Source organism: Malania oleifera, chromosome 12 (genome assembly GCF_029873635.1).
Source record: "Malania oleifera isolate guangnan ecotype guangnan chromosome 12, ASM2987363v1, whole genome shotgun sequence".
NCBI classification, from domain to species: Eukaryota; Viridiplantae; Streptophyta; class Magnoliopsida; order Santalales; family Ximeniaceae; genus Malania; species Malania oleifera.
The window spans coordinates 81,281,380-81,299,183 of record NC_080428.1 but is presented as its reverse complement, the minus strand read 5'-3'; positions in this window follow the sequence as shown (position 1 = coordinate 81,299,183).

Genomic DNA, 17,804 nt, shown 5'->3' with positions numbered 1-17,804 from the left:
TGTGTGTGGCTGTCTTGAACCGGACCCTATTATGTTTTCCAAGAACACAATATCTGCAGAAATTCAGCTTGCATGTTTTGACACTCTTCAAAATATTTTTCTTATAAAGCTTAATCATCCCACGCTCACCCATATGCCCTAACCGCATATGCCACAAGAAAGTATTATCTAACTTAGACTCTGCAGCTGTAGCTCCACCTATAATTGTGGTACCTAGTAGTGTATAAATATTTTCTGCTAATTTTTGCCCCTTCATCACTGTTAAGACACCTTTACTCATCTTCATTACTCCACTTGTAGACTTGTAATTAAACCCATTACAATCTAAAGTGCCCAATGAAATCATATTCCTTCGTAAATCCATTATATGCCTAACGTCACACAATGTTCTAACAACACTATCAAACACTCTAATTTTGATGTTCCCTATTCCGACAACTTTGCATGATGCATCGTTATCCATCAGAACAGAACCAGAATATACTAACCTGTAGGTGGTGAACCAATTTTATTGGGTTTCGTGTGATAAAAGCATGCCGAATCCAGAATCCATGAGTCGATATGAATCAGATGAAACAGAAAGCATATCCTCGTCATCACTATTTGAGCCTTTTTTGACTACATTCGCGGATTTTGATGGCCCCTCTTTATTCTCTACATTCCCCTTGTAACAACTCAAAAATTATACCATTTCTTTTTTTACTCTAATACCTATAATTTATTTGCTATAACCTCCCAGGGCCCTAAGTGAGCACTGAGGAAACTTTACTCATTTACATACCTAAGTAGTGGAAAACATAAAAACATACATCCATAATTACAATACCAGAATCCCGTTTTTCCTAACACATAGTTACATAATTACACATCATCCCAGTATGGAATACCCATACTCCTGATTACTAACCAAAAATACAACCACCTATTAAAAACTTACCCTACAGATAGGGTAGTGCACTTGCCTTCACTATTTACGAGCCTGATCCACTCGCCTAACTGAATCTATAACGCTCCGAACCCATAAACTCGGGTCCAGTGCTTTAAACCTGATAATATTCTGATAAATCATAATCCATAATATATATATATATATATATACGCAGCGAAAAACATAAACATAATCTCCATATAACATAATACCATAAAATCGTAATATACCTGAGTTTTCTATTTTCTATCTATAAATCCATAAAAATCATCCAACACCTGCATTTCCATATATACATATCCCCTAAAACATTTCAGTATGTCCACAAACATTCTTTTCTCCACAAACTTAAAACATAAAGACTTAAAACATAAAATATACATCCCCAAAATATTATTAACATATACCCGTTCTCTTTACAATCCTCAAAAAGGCTAAAAACCCTCAAGCTCTCTAAGCCCGACCTCGAGGATATCTTGAAAAAGAAACATTCATTTTCGGGTGAGACACATCTCAGTAAGGGAAGAAACATGCATATTAAAACAGCGTGTGACCAACATGAGGTAAATAGATATCATTTTAATTACATTTGAAAATCATTAACATAACTCTGAAATTATTTTCTAAACCTAATCAAACACATGTAGAAATTTAACCCACGAGATTACTCAAGAATAAAGGTGATTACCTGCCCATACAAGTAGCATCCCTCTACTCTGATACATAGACAACCCTAAGGTCACAACTAAAGCATACCAAGGCACTTACCTTACTCAGTAAGCCCTCAAGTGTTAGATTAATCTCATACTCACGCATTCAACAATAGTTTACCGGCAAAGACCCTAAGGATAGGGAAATCTACCCGCCCATACAAATAAGTTCCCTCTGCCCTAGTACGTTATGCAGCTACTACCACATCTGAAGCTACTAGTGCACTCGCCTTTATCAGCAAGCCCTTAGGTGAAGAGTTCGCCTTGCCCAATCACAACATGTTCTACGTACATACATACTTCTAATATCATAATACATCATTCCTTTATGTCATTATACATTCATACACATTCATTCATGTTCATAACTTAATTTTGCATTTCGTTTCACTTTAAGTGACTCTTTCCCATTTGTATCGTTCACGTTTCACATTTCATTTTATTGCATTGTCATTCCATTGTCATTTCATTGCATAACATTTCATTTCATTACTTCGTACTACAGCTGGTCTTTAGCCATCATCAGTTAGTTTCCACATAGAAATGCGCTAGAATCTGCTACAGTTAGTTTCCACATAGAAATGATCTAGAATCTGCTAACTTGACTGTCTTTTAACTATCTTATATTTACATGGTTGCATTTAACATACACAAGCAACATTGTCCATATCATTTTTTTATTCATAAGTTTTACTTACTTAACCTGCATCTCATATATCTAACATATATTTGCATAGAATCTTATGCCACACAATTTTAGTAGTAAAATTCATATACATCTCTTACAAAATAAGCCAACCCATAATTAACATTGATATACTGAAAATACATTTCATTCCTTACTTCCTTAAAAAAAATACCTTTTCACTTTCATTCACTTATTTTCACATATACAAAACTATATAAACAATCCTAGGCTTAGAAAACATAAATTTCACGGCTGGCATTTTAAATCCGCATACAAACATATATACATAAATAACACATAATTTATTTTAATTCATGAAAAACCTGATTTAATATATAAATTTCCCCCTTACCTGACTTTCAACTACGCATGTAGGATCCCCAAGCTGATACCCATATGGCATTCACCTAGACCCTGAATCCAAAAACCCTTAATTAAAATAAATTCCAATTAACTTAAATCTTAAGGAAAATACTTATTTACTACTTCCTATGCTCCAAATAACAACATTCCTTAAGAAAATCCCAAAATAAATCACTTACCCTAATTTTGGGATGTTTCCCAAACCTTACAACCCAACGATCAGCTCCTACAGTCTTGGAGAGAATGATCCTATGAACCTCGTGGTGGCTCCGGATCATCAAATCTAGTCAAAACTGGCCCGCTGGGAGATCGTTTTTAGAGAGAGAGAGTTCGAGAATTTCACATTGAAAATGAAGAAAACCCTTTTTATAGGCCGGGCTTCATCAACGAGACACGTTGATTCGTCGACGAGACGCTATAGAGACTTCGTCGACGAGAAGATACCTTCGTCGACGAAATTCAGGGTTCCAAGTATACTCTCTCGGGATTCCTTCATCGACGAGAAACTGGTGTTTGTTGATGAGCTTAGAGGGACACTCGTCGACGAACACAGGACATTCGTCGACGAGGTCTGTTATTTTCTTAAAAATTCTTCCTTTCTTCCCCTTATTTTCCTTTAATCCATTTAATTCATTATATTTTATAATTATTTTAATTTCGGTTCATTACAGAATCACCTGAAAAATATTAAACCACTGGGACGAGACAACGTTCAGTAAGAGGAAATATGCTATCACTAGTATGTGACAACTGAACTACATAAATAATTTACTGATAAATAACTAAACTGAGGTATCATGTAAATATTATGTAACACACGCACACACACCTACATGGCTTAAAATATAATTGCATTATCTAAACTTTCTATTTAACCATAATATAATATATATATATATATATATATATATATGTATATATCTATTGTTCTATTGTAAATCTATATATTTAAAAATAACTGTGATAATACCTTGGAAAAACTGTATATTCTGATTAAATTTTTACCACGCCTCAGTCCCGGCCCTGACACAAACTCTGTGGCACAGTAGCTGGAAAACTAATTTGAAATAGTAACGATACCGTGCTTGTTGATAACAGATCTATTTTATCAAGGTCTAATACTATATATATGTATTATCTTAATATTTCATCATGATTTCAAAATAACCATAACACTATAAATCTTATCTAAAATACTGAAATATCTTACTGAAATAACTATAATATTTGACTGAAATATTTGACTAAATAATTTGTAATGTCTGTTTGTTAAGGTTTTGGAAATCATGGAATTCTGTAAATGCTGTAATATAACTGTCTGTAAAATATTTGTCTATATATATTTACACTGAAATTTATAATTCTACAAAATCTGATAATACATATTTATATGCATATATAAATTCTGATAAGTCATAATATTATGAAAACTATATAAACACTATACTGAACAAATATCTACTCAGGCCACAGCTAATAAAATACATGCTCTGAAATCCATAAAGCTATATAAATAGTATCCCATACTTTGTTAAATAAATACCATATTTTACTTATTTAATTCCTAAATTTCCTAACATAGCATATTTCCCTTACCTAACTAGTTGGAGTGTAACGACCTGCTTATCTAATCATGAAATAAAACATATTTAATAATAAAGTCAACCCAAACCCGTGGGTAACAGGGACACTCCTGACATACACAGCGGAAACCTAAGCAGCAATAAATGAAAATCACATTCTCATAATCACAAAATACATAATACCAAAGTTAACTATATTCCAAAACATTGTATTTATATACAATCTCCCAAAAATATAAAAATATTACTAGGATCCCACATTAGAATCTCATGATCCTAGTTCAAACTTACCCTCCTAACGGGGTAGCACAACAGACTTAACGGCGGCCACAACCCTCAGGTCCTTCTGGGTTTCTTGAAAATTATTTAAGTTCAGGGGTGAGGCATTTCTCAGTAAAGGAAAATAAACTAAATACAACTGTGTGGCAACATGAATATTTGAAACAATTATATATATACAGTACATTTCGTATACCTGAAAACATTCATCATAACATACTGAAAAATCATATACTTTCATATTTTCTAATAAATCATACAGTTTATAAAATGTCTGATATAGCTGATAATACTGAAAATTCACCCAGGATGTATAGCTAATTGATGTCATGTATTACCCCCCATGACGGGTTGTGCAGCTCGAAGGCGAGACCCGACAATGGCTGGTCAACCACTGCCGAGCCAAAAATGTCTATAAGTACAATGGACCCACCACACCTTGGTCTGGACTTTCAAGTAGACGTCTACACTATACACTGAAAGCAACATCGGCTATCCATCTCCCACCCCCTAATGGGGCAGTTAGCACAAATTTGAACATAGTAATCTGATCTGTATAGCTACGGTACCGTGCTCCTGTAACTGAACTGAACTATCATCTGGGTTCTGATAATACATAATACATGATAATATACAGTTTAACATAAATAGATTGATAGCATTTTCTATAATAACATAAATACATACGGCCTTATGCCGTTTACTTTCATATTTGTGGTCTCGCGCCAAAATCATACATATACACGGCCTCGCGCCGACTATCAATCATGGCCTTGTGCCGAACATTCCATACATATCATTCTGAATAAATAATCCATTTATCATGTATTTTGAAACTATAATGTACTACAATATTTCATAATTTATGAAAATCATACTTCATTTATAAAATTACCATAACATAATATTTATCATATAAAATAATATTCATGTCACACAATGCTGAATAAAATCATACATTTCATTCTAAAATCGTATTTCCTGTATAAGAGTAGTATTTTCCCAAACATGCATTTTCTCAATAATATACAAATATAATACATGTTTTCCTGAAAATTAATTTGCTGATAAATATTGATAATTTGCATGGAAAATAGCTGCTTTAGTTTATTCCCTTACCTGACACCGAGAAGAAACCCTCCTAAAAATCCACTTGTCCTGCACCCACAGGGTTCCCCGTTCAACACCCTGAATTCGACAATTCCCATAACTAAACTTCAGTTGTAACAACCTGAATAAAAATGGGATTTAAATAATAAAGAGGAAGGGAAATGGAGACCGTAACAGAAGGGGAATCATCAGAATTCGTGGACGAATACAAGGGATTCGTTGACGAGGGTATAAGAGAATTCGTCGACGAATATAGGGGATTCTTCGACGAAGAGATACCAAGAGAGGTTTGAGCCAACTGAATTTTGTCGACGAGGACTGAATTTCGTTGACGAATTTATTATAGGATTCGTCGACGAATGACGTGGCTCGTCGACGAATCCTCTGCTCTATAAATATCAAAATTCGAATTTTATCTTCATTATTAAGTTAGCTCTCCTCTCTCTCTCTTCAATTTCGAGCTAAATTTACGCCGGATCAACAGTTTGAAGCCACCACGACGCTCTTGGGGAAGTTCTCTCCAAATCTGCCGAAGCGGATCGTTGGTGAAAGTAAGTTGGAAATCACCCCTGAGTTGAGGTAAGATTTTTTAAGCCAAATTTGGTCTTACGATAGTTATAGGAAATGATATACATGTGGAAATATTGAAGTTTAATACTGGGAATTTTCATTTTCAGGATATTGGTCAGGAAATCCTTCGGGTGTTAGACTAGAATATTTTGGGGGCTTTCTCAGTAGCCAAGTAAGGGAATAAACTAAGCTAGTTCTTTTGAGAAAATGTAGATATATATATATATATATATATATATATATATATATATATACACACATATATATGTAAACATAATTACTTTCCTGAAACCAAATGTTATATATATATATATATATATAACATTTGGTTTCAGGAAAGTAATTATGTTTACATATATATGACTTATATTTGAGAAAATACTATTGAAAATGATGGTATGTTGAATATGTGCAAAATATGTTAGTGTGGCATGAGTATAAAATGTTACGAAATACTTTTTTCTGGAAGGGGATTATGATACGGATTTTTATAATGTGTAAAACCGGCATACGGGCCGAGATTTTTATATATGTTTGCCGGCGTACGGGCCATGCTATGATATGTTTCCCGGCGTACAGGCCGTGCTATGATGTGATTTGCCAGCGTACGGGCTATGCTATGATATGTTTGCCGGCGTACGGGCCGTGCTATGATGTGATTTTCCAGTGTACGGGCTGTGCTATGATATGTTTGCCGGTGTACGGGATGTGCTATGATGTGATTTGCCAGTGTACGGGTTGTGCTATGATTTGCCAGCGTATAGGCCGAGCTATGATAAAATGTGTAAGACCGGTGTTCGGGCTGATGATTTTCATGATATACGTATATATGCAAAATGATATGATTGATGTGAAAATTAATGATATGAAATATCCATGTATCACAGTTTTGATATATGTTATATGGTATCAGAACCTGATTGGCTTGGTCTAGGCTAACACTTGCACAGTATTATTGTTATGTCTCTATGGTCTTCGTGATCATGATATTTGTGTTAACGCCACTGTACGGAGTGGTGTGAGATTGGATGGTCGATGTGGTTTTTTAAGAAGTGTGATCGCCCCTGGTGTACGGACCAAGTCAGGTAGACCCATCAGACTTACAGACTATACTTTTGACTTGACAGTGGTCATCTAACCATTGTCAAGTCCCGCCTTCGGGCCACACAACCCAGTCATGTGGGGATAATACATGACAACAGCCAGTTAACCTACCAGGAATGTTTTTATGTTATTATTATTATATGAGATGAAATATGTTTATGAAAATGCAGTATGTTCTGCCATGATTTGATATATATATATATATATATATATATTCCTAGATTTGACAAATAGTTACGGTATATGTTATGTATGGTATATGTAGAACACGGAATACTCATGTTGCCACACACTGGTATTAGTTTATTTCCCTTACTAAGAGGTGTCTCACCCCTAAATTTTATAAACTTTTCAGGAGCCGCAAATAGGAGAGCGGGAAAAGCCCCGCTGAATTAGAACTGTTGTCTGCCCTTTTTGAAGGGTAAGCTTTGGTAGGGACAGTTGGATTTTTGGGGGAAATGTCCCTAAATTTTGTTTGAGATGTGTATATACTGAAATACAGTGGTATAGTGACTCTGGTATGTGTAGTAATGTGATGGATGTTTTGTATTTACAATATTGTGATTATATGTTTTCTGCTGCTTAGGCTTCCGTGTTGTGTTCTGATTTATCCCTAGTACCCACGAGTCCAGGTGGATTATGATCTGCTGAGCTGGGATTTATAATATTGATTTTATATATAAAAAAAATGTGGAAATTAAGCAAGTCATCACAGTAGTATTTTTCCGTGAGTAACATTTCCTATAACTACGGTAAGACCAAATTTCGCATAAAAAGTCTTATCTCAACTCAGGGATGAATTTCAACTCTGCCCCACCAACGATCCGCTCCGGCAGACTTGGAGAGAACTTCCCTAGGAGCGTCGTGGTGGCTTCAGATCATCGATTCGGCGAACGACGGAGCTGAAATCGAAGAGAGAAGAGAGAGAAACCGTAGGGAGGAGAGAGAGTGTGAGAATTTTTTATTTTTCTGCATAAAACCGAGTTTTTGCACTATTTATACTATGGCCCTCGTCGGCGAGCCACGTCACCTCGTCGACGAAGTCAAGAAGGTTACTTGTCGACAAACTCCCCCTTCGTCGACGAAATTCAGAGTAGCCCAAATATCCTCTCGGTATCTTCTCGTCGACGAAGCGTACCCTCATCGATGAGCCCATAGTGCAACGTCATCGGCGAATGCGACGCGTTCATCGACGAAGGCTGCTGCCTCCTTCCGTTGTTGTTTCCATTTTTCCATTTTCTTAATTATTATTTAAATACCATTATTTCGGGTCATTACAGTGAGGCTCGCCTCTAATCTTGTTTCCACGCTCATAGCACACAATCCTCAAAATCCTGAAATAACATAGTTGTATAAATTCTTCAGTAAATTATTGAATTCCCCAAAAGATCATCTCACTCATATTTCCTACACTTGCCTATTCACAATTTCTTAAATTATAATATACTTGGCCTTCTGGGAAAAATATCCGCTGAGCTTCTCAATCCATGCCTACAGAGTCCCAAAAACACCCTAACCCTGAAAATATATAACACCCAAATTTTATTTCACAAAACATCAGTATCTACCCTCACAATACAAAATCCAAGCTCAGATAAAACTGGTAATACGGGAAATACCTAAAAATCCACTTACCTTGATTTTGGGATGATTCCCAAACTTCCCAAATTGAATTTCTGCTTCGATTATGTTGTAGAGAATCTCCCCAGGATCACCATGTAGCTTCTGATTATCGAATTGGGGAGAATCGGAGCCAAAAATCTAGAGAGAAGTGAGAGAAACCATGTAGAGAGAGAGAAACTGATAAAAATGAAATTTTCTTCGCTGAAATTGGTTTTGGGTTATAAATAAAGTGTTGTCCACGTGGCCTCGTCGACAAGCCGCAACACCTCGTCGACGAGTCCAAGAAGGGAATTTGTCGACGAACTCCTAACCCTCGTCGACGAGTTTTAGACCCTGAAATCAACCCCCTCAGTAAGTTCTCATCGATGAGACACGTGCCCACATCGACGAGCCCAAGAAGGATGCTCATCAACGAGCGCCCTGCATTTGTCGACAAGACCTTGTAAGTCCCCTTTAAAATTTTCTTGTTTCTCTCTTTTATTTTATTATTTAATTACTAGAATTCTACGGGTCGCTACATTCTCCCCTCCTTATAAAATTTCTTCCTCGAAATTTTCTATCTATATTCAACATTATCCATTTGAGAAAAACGGGCTACTTATTTTATTAATTACCCTCACTTATGGTGAAGGAATACTGTTGTTACATAAGCAGTCCTAAGAGATTACAAATATACTCATAAAAGAAAAATTCTCCTAAAACCAAAACACTAACTAACCTATAACCTAAAATACAAGTATACATTCATCACTTTGTACTGAATAAAATAAAACTATTGCTATCTGAACAGTACTGATTCCTACTGTGTCCCACTAAATAGGTATGGGTATTTTTATCTGATTTCTTCTTCAAGCTCCCATGAAGCTTCCTCTATGACATGATTCCTCCATAAGACTTTTATTAACTGCATTTTCTTGGTACGCAATTCCTGTTCCTTCTTGTCCAAGATCAGCACTAGTGCTTCCTCATACCCCAATGAATCTCCAAGCTCTATCTTTGCATAACTGATCATGTGGGATGGGTCTGAGATGTATTTTCTCAGCATAGAAACATGAAATACGTCATGTATTCTAGATAGGGTTGGTGGTAGAGCTAACCTGTAGGCGACTGACCGCACTCTCTCAAGTATATCAAATGGGTTAATGTACCTAGGGCTCAGCTTACCCTTTTTTCCAAACCTCATAACTCCTCTTAGTGGAGTTACCTTCAAAAATACTTGATGTAGTGATTCAAAAAAAAAAGTAAAAAAATAAATAAATAAAAATAATAAAAATAAAATAATAAAGTTAATAAATAAATAAATAAATTAAATTAAATTAAAAATTAAATAAATAAATTATTATTAATTAAATAAAAAATATAATATATTAATATAATATAATATAATATATAATAAATTATTTTATATATATATATATATATATATATATATATATAAAAGTTTATGTTATCCTAAAGGATCAAAAGGTCCTTTGGGAACAGAAGCATTTTTTTTTTTCTTTCTTTTCCTCATTCTTCGTAGAAGCCTGGCCTCCGTCTCCTCCGTCTTCTCTCTCCCACTCTCAATCTCTTCTCCAATATTTGGCTGATCGAAAATCCGAGGATACTGTTGGGTTTCTATCACCTCCATTGACAATCCTACTAGGGTAAGGCCAATTTTTACTCTTTCCTCAGTTTTTCTTAAACTATAAGCTCAATTAACGAACGAAAATTGTCAGAAGATTCATGGAGAGGTTCTCTACAATCTAGCAAAAGCGAGTTTTCATATTGGAGCTCCGGGGTACCAATCCTAAATCGATGGTAAGTTTAATAATTTAGAATTTATTAGGCTATTTAGGGTATTCGGAGTCTAGGATAATTTTAAGAAAAGTTACTCTAGGGATTGTGATGAGTAATGTAGTGAAGTTTGAACTTTAGGGTTTCAGGGATTTGGAACGTCGTGGGGCGTAAGCCGAGGTGTTAGCAGGCTTTTTCAGGAATCAAGTAAGGGGATTAAGTTAATTTAATTTGAATCGATTAAATTAATATATTTATTTATTTAAGAATTTGAAGGTTGTTTCGAAAACCAACTATTTAAAATGGATTTTACAAACCTACGATATATGAATAGAAACGAATGGTGCAAAGTTTTGTTGTTTGTATGGTTATGTTTAAATATTAAAATCGTGTGGCCAATGATTATGTAATGTCCCTCAATTTCTTAACATAAAATATCACATAATAAATAAAATGGTCAACCCGAACCCGTAGGTAGCGGGGACACCTGTCAAACACAGCGGAAAACCTAGCAGCAGTAAACATAAAATCTCAAACATCCAATCATAAAACATAATACCAGAGCATTCTATACATCCTCACATATATCCAAATATCTCTAGGGTCAAACATAAAATAACTCTGACGCTATTACAAAATCTTACCCTTCTCACCGGGTAATCTCACTAGCTCAACGGCGGCCTTGACCCGACAGTCTCTCAGGAGCTCCTGAAAAATTAATTAAATTTGGGGGTGAGACACTTCTCAATAAGGGAAAATAAACTAAATACAGCTGTGTGGCAACATGAATATTTAATGCATTTGTACGTATACAGTACATTTCATAATTCTATAAACACAATCATATCGTACTGGGTAAACATATATTTTCACATCTGTTAATAAATCATATCATACATAAAATCATCTGTTATAACTGTAGTACTGAAAACAAACCCAGGATGACTAGCTAGCTGGTGTCATGTATTACCCCCCATGACGGGTTGTGCAGCCCGAAGGCGGGACCCGACAATGGCTGGCCGACCACTGCCGAATCAAATATGTCTGTAAGTACGATGAGCCCTCCACACCCTGGTCTGGACTGCCAGGTGGACATCCACACTCTACTAAAAGCCACATCGACTATCCATCTCCCACCCCCTCGTGGGATGGTTAGCACTAATCTGACGTAGATATCTGATCTACACATATAGCTACGGTACCTAGCCCCTAAACTGAACTAAACTAACATCCTGGTGGTGATAACATATAATACATGATCATATATATAACATCATTACGGCCTTGTGCTGAAAATATAGTAATTACGGTCTCGTGCCGAAAACATAAATACGTGGCCTCGCGCCAATAACATAAATACGGCCTCGTGCCGATAACATAAATACATGGCCTTGCGCCAATAACATAAATATGGCCCCGTGCCGATAACATAAATACATGGCCTCGTGCCAAAAACATAAATACGGCCTCGTGCCGATAACATAAATATATGGTCTCGCGTCAAAATTGTTTCAGGTATATATATTCTGAAAATACATCATTTATCACATAATCGTCAAAACCATCACAACATAACTCATATTTTCATAATACCTGAAATCATGCTTTGTTCGTAAAATCTTTCACATCATAATACATTTCACACAAAATAATATTCATGCCACACATATACTGTTAAAAGTCATACTTCATATTCTAAAATCGTGAATTACTTACATCTCATACATACATATACATTTTAATCATCATAGCAGTATTTTCCCAATCGTACATTTCATTCGTAATACACAATATAACATATGTTTTTCTGAAAATAAATTTACTCATAATCAATAATAATTTGTATGGAAAATTACTGCTTTAATTTATTCCCTTACCTGGCTATTGATAAATTCCTTAGGACCCAAATCCTACGCCCTTAGCGCCCGAAATTCAACTCCTGAAATTTACATTTTTCCCCAGATTAATTAATCTATTTCTCCAAAATAATACTCATCTAGCCTTCCTTAGGCTCCATATATCTCAAATTAATATTTAAACTATTATTTAATATCCCCACTTAATTTTTTTGAATTTTGCCTGCGGGTCCCAAAATTACACCCGCGACGCTCACCCAGGCCCTAAATTCCAGAAATCCTACTTCAGTCCCAAATGCTTAATATTTTAGCATTTCTAAATTAATGCTAACTAATTAAAAATAAGCCCCTTAATAATCGCTGCACCCCAAATTTGGGGTTTTGGCTCGACACTCCCACAAGAATTCCGTCCCATTAGACTTGTAGAGAATCATCCCTAGATTCTCATGGTGGTATCCGTTCGTCAATTGGGCTTATATTTTGCAAGAAATTAAATAAAAATGAGAAAATGGCTTACCCCAGGGAATACGCTTACGCTGCTCCTACCACTGATCCGCTCCGGTAGAAATGACGGCAGCGGCGAATGGAGTTCAGTGGTATTTTCAAATTTTCGATCGGGCGAAAATCCATCACGAAATCGAGGAGAGAGGGAGAGAGAATGTGAGGAGAGACAGAGATTACAGAGAGTTGCAGGACAAACAAAACAAATAAATAAATAAAAAAGAAGAAGGAGAAGATAGAATATAAGAGGGGGGGGGGGCGTGAATCATTTATATCAGAAGTCACCTGAAGCTTCTTTGAAGCTTCAGGTGATTTATAATAATAATAATAATAATAATAAATACATATTTAATTAATATTAATAATAATATATTTTATTTAAAAAAATAAAAATAAATTTTAATTATTTTTTTTCTTTTTCTTTTTCTTTTAAATTCGATTAATTAATTAATTAATTAAATTTTTTTTTGGAAATCAATCCACTAATCTTTTATATCTCTTTTTGGGTTTTTACAGATTATTTGGTAGGATTTATTGTTTAACTGGATTTGAGATTGTTTTCGAAATGTTGGAATTGTTTATGAAATACTAGCATTGTTGCAAAAATACTAAAATTGCTTGTGAATAATGTAGGAATTTGGTATAATTACCGAGGGTCGAGGTTTAATTAAGGGCTATATGCCGGGTTGTATTTTGTGGTAGGGGGTTAGGTTTTTGGAATAACAAGAAAAATATGTGAAATGATGTTTTAAATGGTACTTTTTATTATCTAAATTACATGATATGCTTTAGGAACCCTGGGGACCAGTGTATTGTGAGCACGGTACCGTTGCTAGGGATTTGTTATGTGTCCGTGTGCGCCCACACCTGTGCTGAGAGGTGTAGGGTGGCTTTATCTGATTTGCCTACGTGAGGTGAGGGTGAGGGCAATTGGACTAGCAGTTGGAGCTGCGTATACCCGTGGAGTATGCTAGTGGAGAGTATAGATGACTACTATCTGGGTGGATCCCCCAAGACATTAGTCCAGCCTTTGGGCCGCACAACCCGTGCCATGGGAGAAGTAAATGACGTGTTAGTCATAGGGAGTGTCTTATATGCAGATTTGTTAATTTATGTGAATACGAATGATTAATAAGATAATTTCGAGGGCTTGCTGAGAAAGGCAAGTGTCCTAGTAGCAGTAATGGTATTAGAGGAAAGGAAAGCTACTTGTATGAGCGAGTAATCTTCCTTATCCTTGGCTAATTGTGTGTGTGAGTGTAAAATAAGAATGTTTTTATTGACCCCATTGGTCATAACCTGTTTTGATCATGACAAATACTCAGGTATTTAATAGTTGCAAAGTTTGTGTGCAGGTTCTTATTGGCAAATACTTATATAATGGCATGCGGCAACCTGAAGTAAAGCCTGAAGACCCTAAAGATTCTATTTCATATTGTAAAGTCAATTAATGTAATATGGGTCTATAATAGTAACTAGGGATATGGTCTATAATAATCTTTGCATGTCATGCATGTAGGTTTTGTAAGTTCAAAAATGTCGTAGATTGACCATAGGGACCAAATGACCTTGGGGAACCCTTTGGTCGACCGACATCGGATTTTTTCAGTGTTCTAATAGACCCTAGTATGAATCTAGGTCCCAACACTCATGCACATATATCATACAAAATTGAGGTGTTAAAATGAATAAAATTGAATAATATAGGAAAAATTGAGAGAGCTTGGGCGACTGAACGCCAGGAGTTCATTTCACCTCTGGCGTCCGAACTGTTGAGAAGTCAACAGTTTGACCATGCTTCGGGCAACCGAATCCCTGACCTGACACCTTTTCACCAACCCGGGCACCTGAACATTACGTTCAACTATGCCTCAGGCGATCGAATTGGCAAGTTCGGGCTACTGAACTTAACTTTGGGCACCCGAACCACAGACAGAAACATTTTGTCTTTTGTTCAGCCCACTAATCCCAGACTCGGGCACCCAAACTTCGAAAAAGCACTTTTTTGGTTGAGTCTGTTCGGGCGACCAAACCTTGAGTCGGGCACCCAAATCACGCTGGTTAAATAAATTTTTACCGATGTTAAAAATAGTTAAACAGGGTTAATTTTGCTAAACATTTTTAAAAAATTTAAGAATACCCTATGTGTCCCCCAACGGTTATAATTTTTTCATTCTTTATATATAGGGGCTCATTTGCAAAATTAAGATGAGATTAGCCAAAATAATTAGCAAAAATCCTCTCTATCTCAAAATCTCATTTTGCCCAAAATACTCTCAAATATTCATTCCCTTGATACGTTTTGATATTGTGAGATTTTATTGATTGTCCTTGTGTTTATCAGATAGTGCTAATACTTCCATTTGTTTGGTTGATTGTTTGATTCTTTTTTGGAGTTTAATTAAGTTTATCCAACAGATTTCAATATTATAAATCTTGTGTTGGGATAAACTAGTAAGTTTAGGATATTTGCATTGTTATTGCAAGTGTCCCATTACTTTGATTTTGGTGTGCAAAATATTTTTCTACAAGCTAAAATATTTTCAAACTACTCTTGTGCTCATTACATTGAAAGGAAATCTTTTGAGTTAAGTTTGAATATTTGATTAACATTTTTGAAACCCTAATATCCTATTGAGAGTTCATTTAGCTTGTTTCAAAGATACAGCTTGCTTAGAACACTCTTGAACATTATTGTGATCATATCTTGTTGAGTGTAGCTTGCACAAAAATACACATCACTAAACTTACATTTCCTATATTGTTGATGTGTAGTTGATTGATTATACTGTGCGTATTGGGGTACATATCTGCTTTACATGAAAACATAATCATTGTTCCAGTTGATTGAGAAAAATATTGTTATATTTCCAAGCGTGGCCTGAGGAGGCGGTAATCCAACCCGTAAGGATTGTTAGGGCCTTCTCTGCCTTGTAAGGAGAATTTGTAAAGGTTGAGATCAGCCTTGTGCTAATTGACCTAGTTTTAATCAGTGTCACTCCACTCGTTAAGTGAGCATTAGTGGAATCCTCAAGCTTGCAAGCTAGAGGCGAGGACGTAGGCATGGCCAAACCTTAATAACATATCTGGTGTTGATTTTATTTTCTGCAATTTACTTTATACACCTGTATGTTTATGTTTATCGTTCAAATATTTGATTGGGATTGTGAATACATAGAAAGACTCTAGGTTTGTGAAATACTGCTTGCTAGATTAGTTGAACCTAGGGGATTAATTTTTTAAATACCCAATTCACCCCCCTCTTGAGAATACACTAAGACTAACAATTGGTATCAGAGTCTCGTTGCACTAGACTTAAACGTTTTTGCAAAAAGATCGCAATGGCTCAATTTGGTGTATCCCCATTTAGTGAGGGTCAGTCACCTTCTCGCCCTCTTGTGTTTTGTGGTGTCAGTTACACCCAATGAAAAATCAGAATGAACATTTTTATAAAATCCATGGACTAGAGGGCCTGGCAGGTGAATGTCAAAGGAATTTGTATGCCAACTAACGAAAATGATATAAATTTATTGCATGCGAATTCATACGTCATGGATTTATTATACTATGCTTTAGAGACTGATATTTTTCATGAGATCATGGATTATGCTAGCGCTAAGGAAATCTGGGATGAACTAGAAAGGAAATATGGAAAGTCCAAGGAAAATGAGACCACCACTCAGGAAGTGGTAAATAATAGGGCAATTGCATTAACAGACAGTAAGGTATATGTTCCTATCTCAGCCTTTGTAGATGATTATGTTGCTAAATGCTATGATATGTCAAATGATGAATCATCTATTGAATTTCATGATAATTCTGTCAATAATGCATGTGATGATTCTTATACTGAATGTTGCAATATATTGAATGATGAATCATCTAGTATTCCTTGTGATAAATTTGTTAACAAAGCATGCATGGATTCATATGGTAGTTATAAAGACAAACTTGTGATAAATCATATGTTGAAACTAATGATGAAAGCTGCCTTTGAACAAAAAACTAGAATGTACTTTATTTAAAATGCATAAACTTCTAGTTAGGATGTCTAAGCAGAAAACAATCATGAAAAATGAGAATAAAAGGATAGCAAAGCAATTAGATGGATTAAAAGATTATCATGTTATTCTAGAGAAGGAAAAATTGAGAAGATATTAAATATTAAGTGCTTGGAAGAAAATGAAAAGAAGAATCACGATATACCCTTAGGAGCTAAAGGAAATAAATCTTTCAAAAAGGGTTCATTTTTTAAATCTCATAGTCATCAAAATTGTCATGACTCGTTGAGCAAAAATAGAATAAATAAGCACAATCTTTTATGTATATTCAATACTTGCTTATTTTGTAAAACTATGTTGTAACGACCTGTTTTTTTTTTCAAAATAAATATATACTGTGAAATTTCACTACTCTGATACCTTTTAATATAAGTCAAACCCTCATCATAGACCTAATAGGACCCGTGGAATCTGAGATGCAATAAACCACCTAAACCGCGAGAAGCCAAATACATACAACCATGCCAATATATACAATACCAGAATGTCAAAAATATTTCCCAAAACAGTACTCAAAACACCCTCATCTGGATCTAGGGACTACTCAAGATAACTGCCCAAAAATACTCACCCTACAATCAAGACAGTACTATAGTCCCTTCTACCTGCGAGCCTGATCTGCTCGCCTAACTGGATCATCTGAAAAATGTTA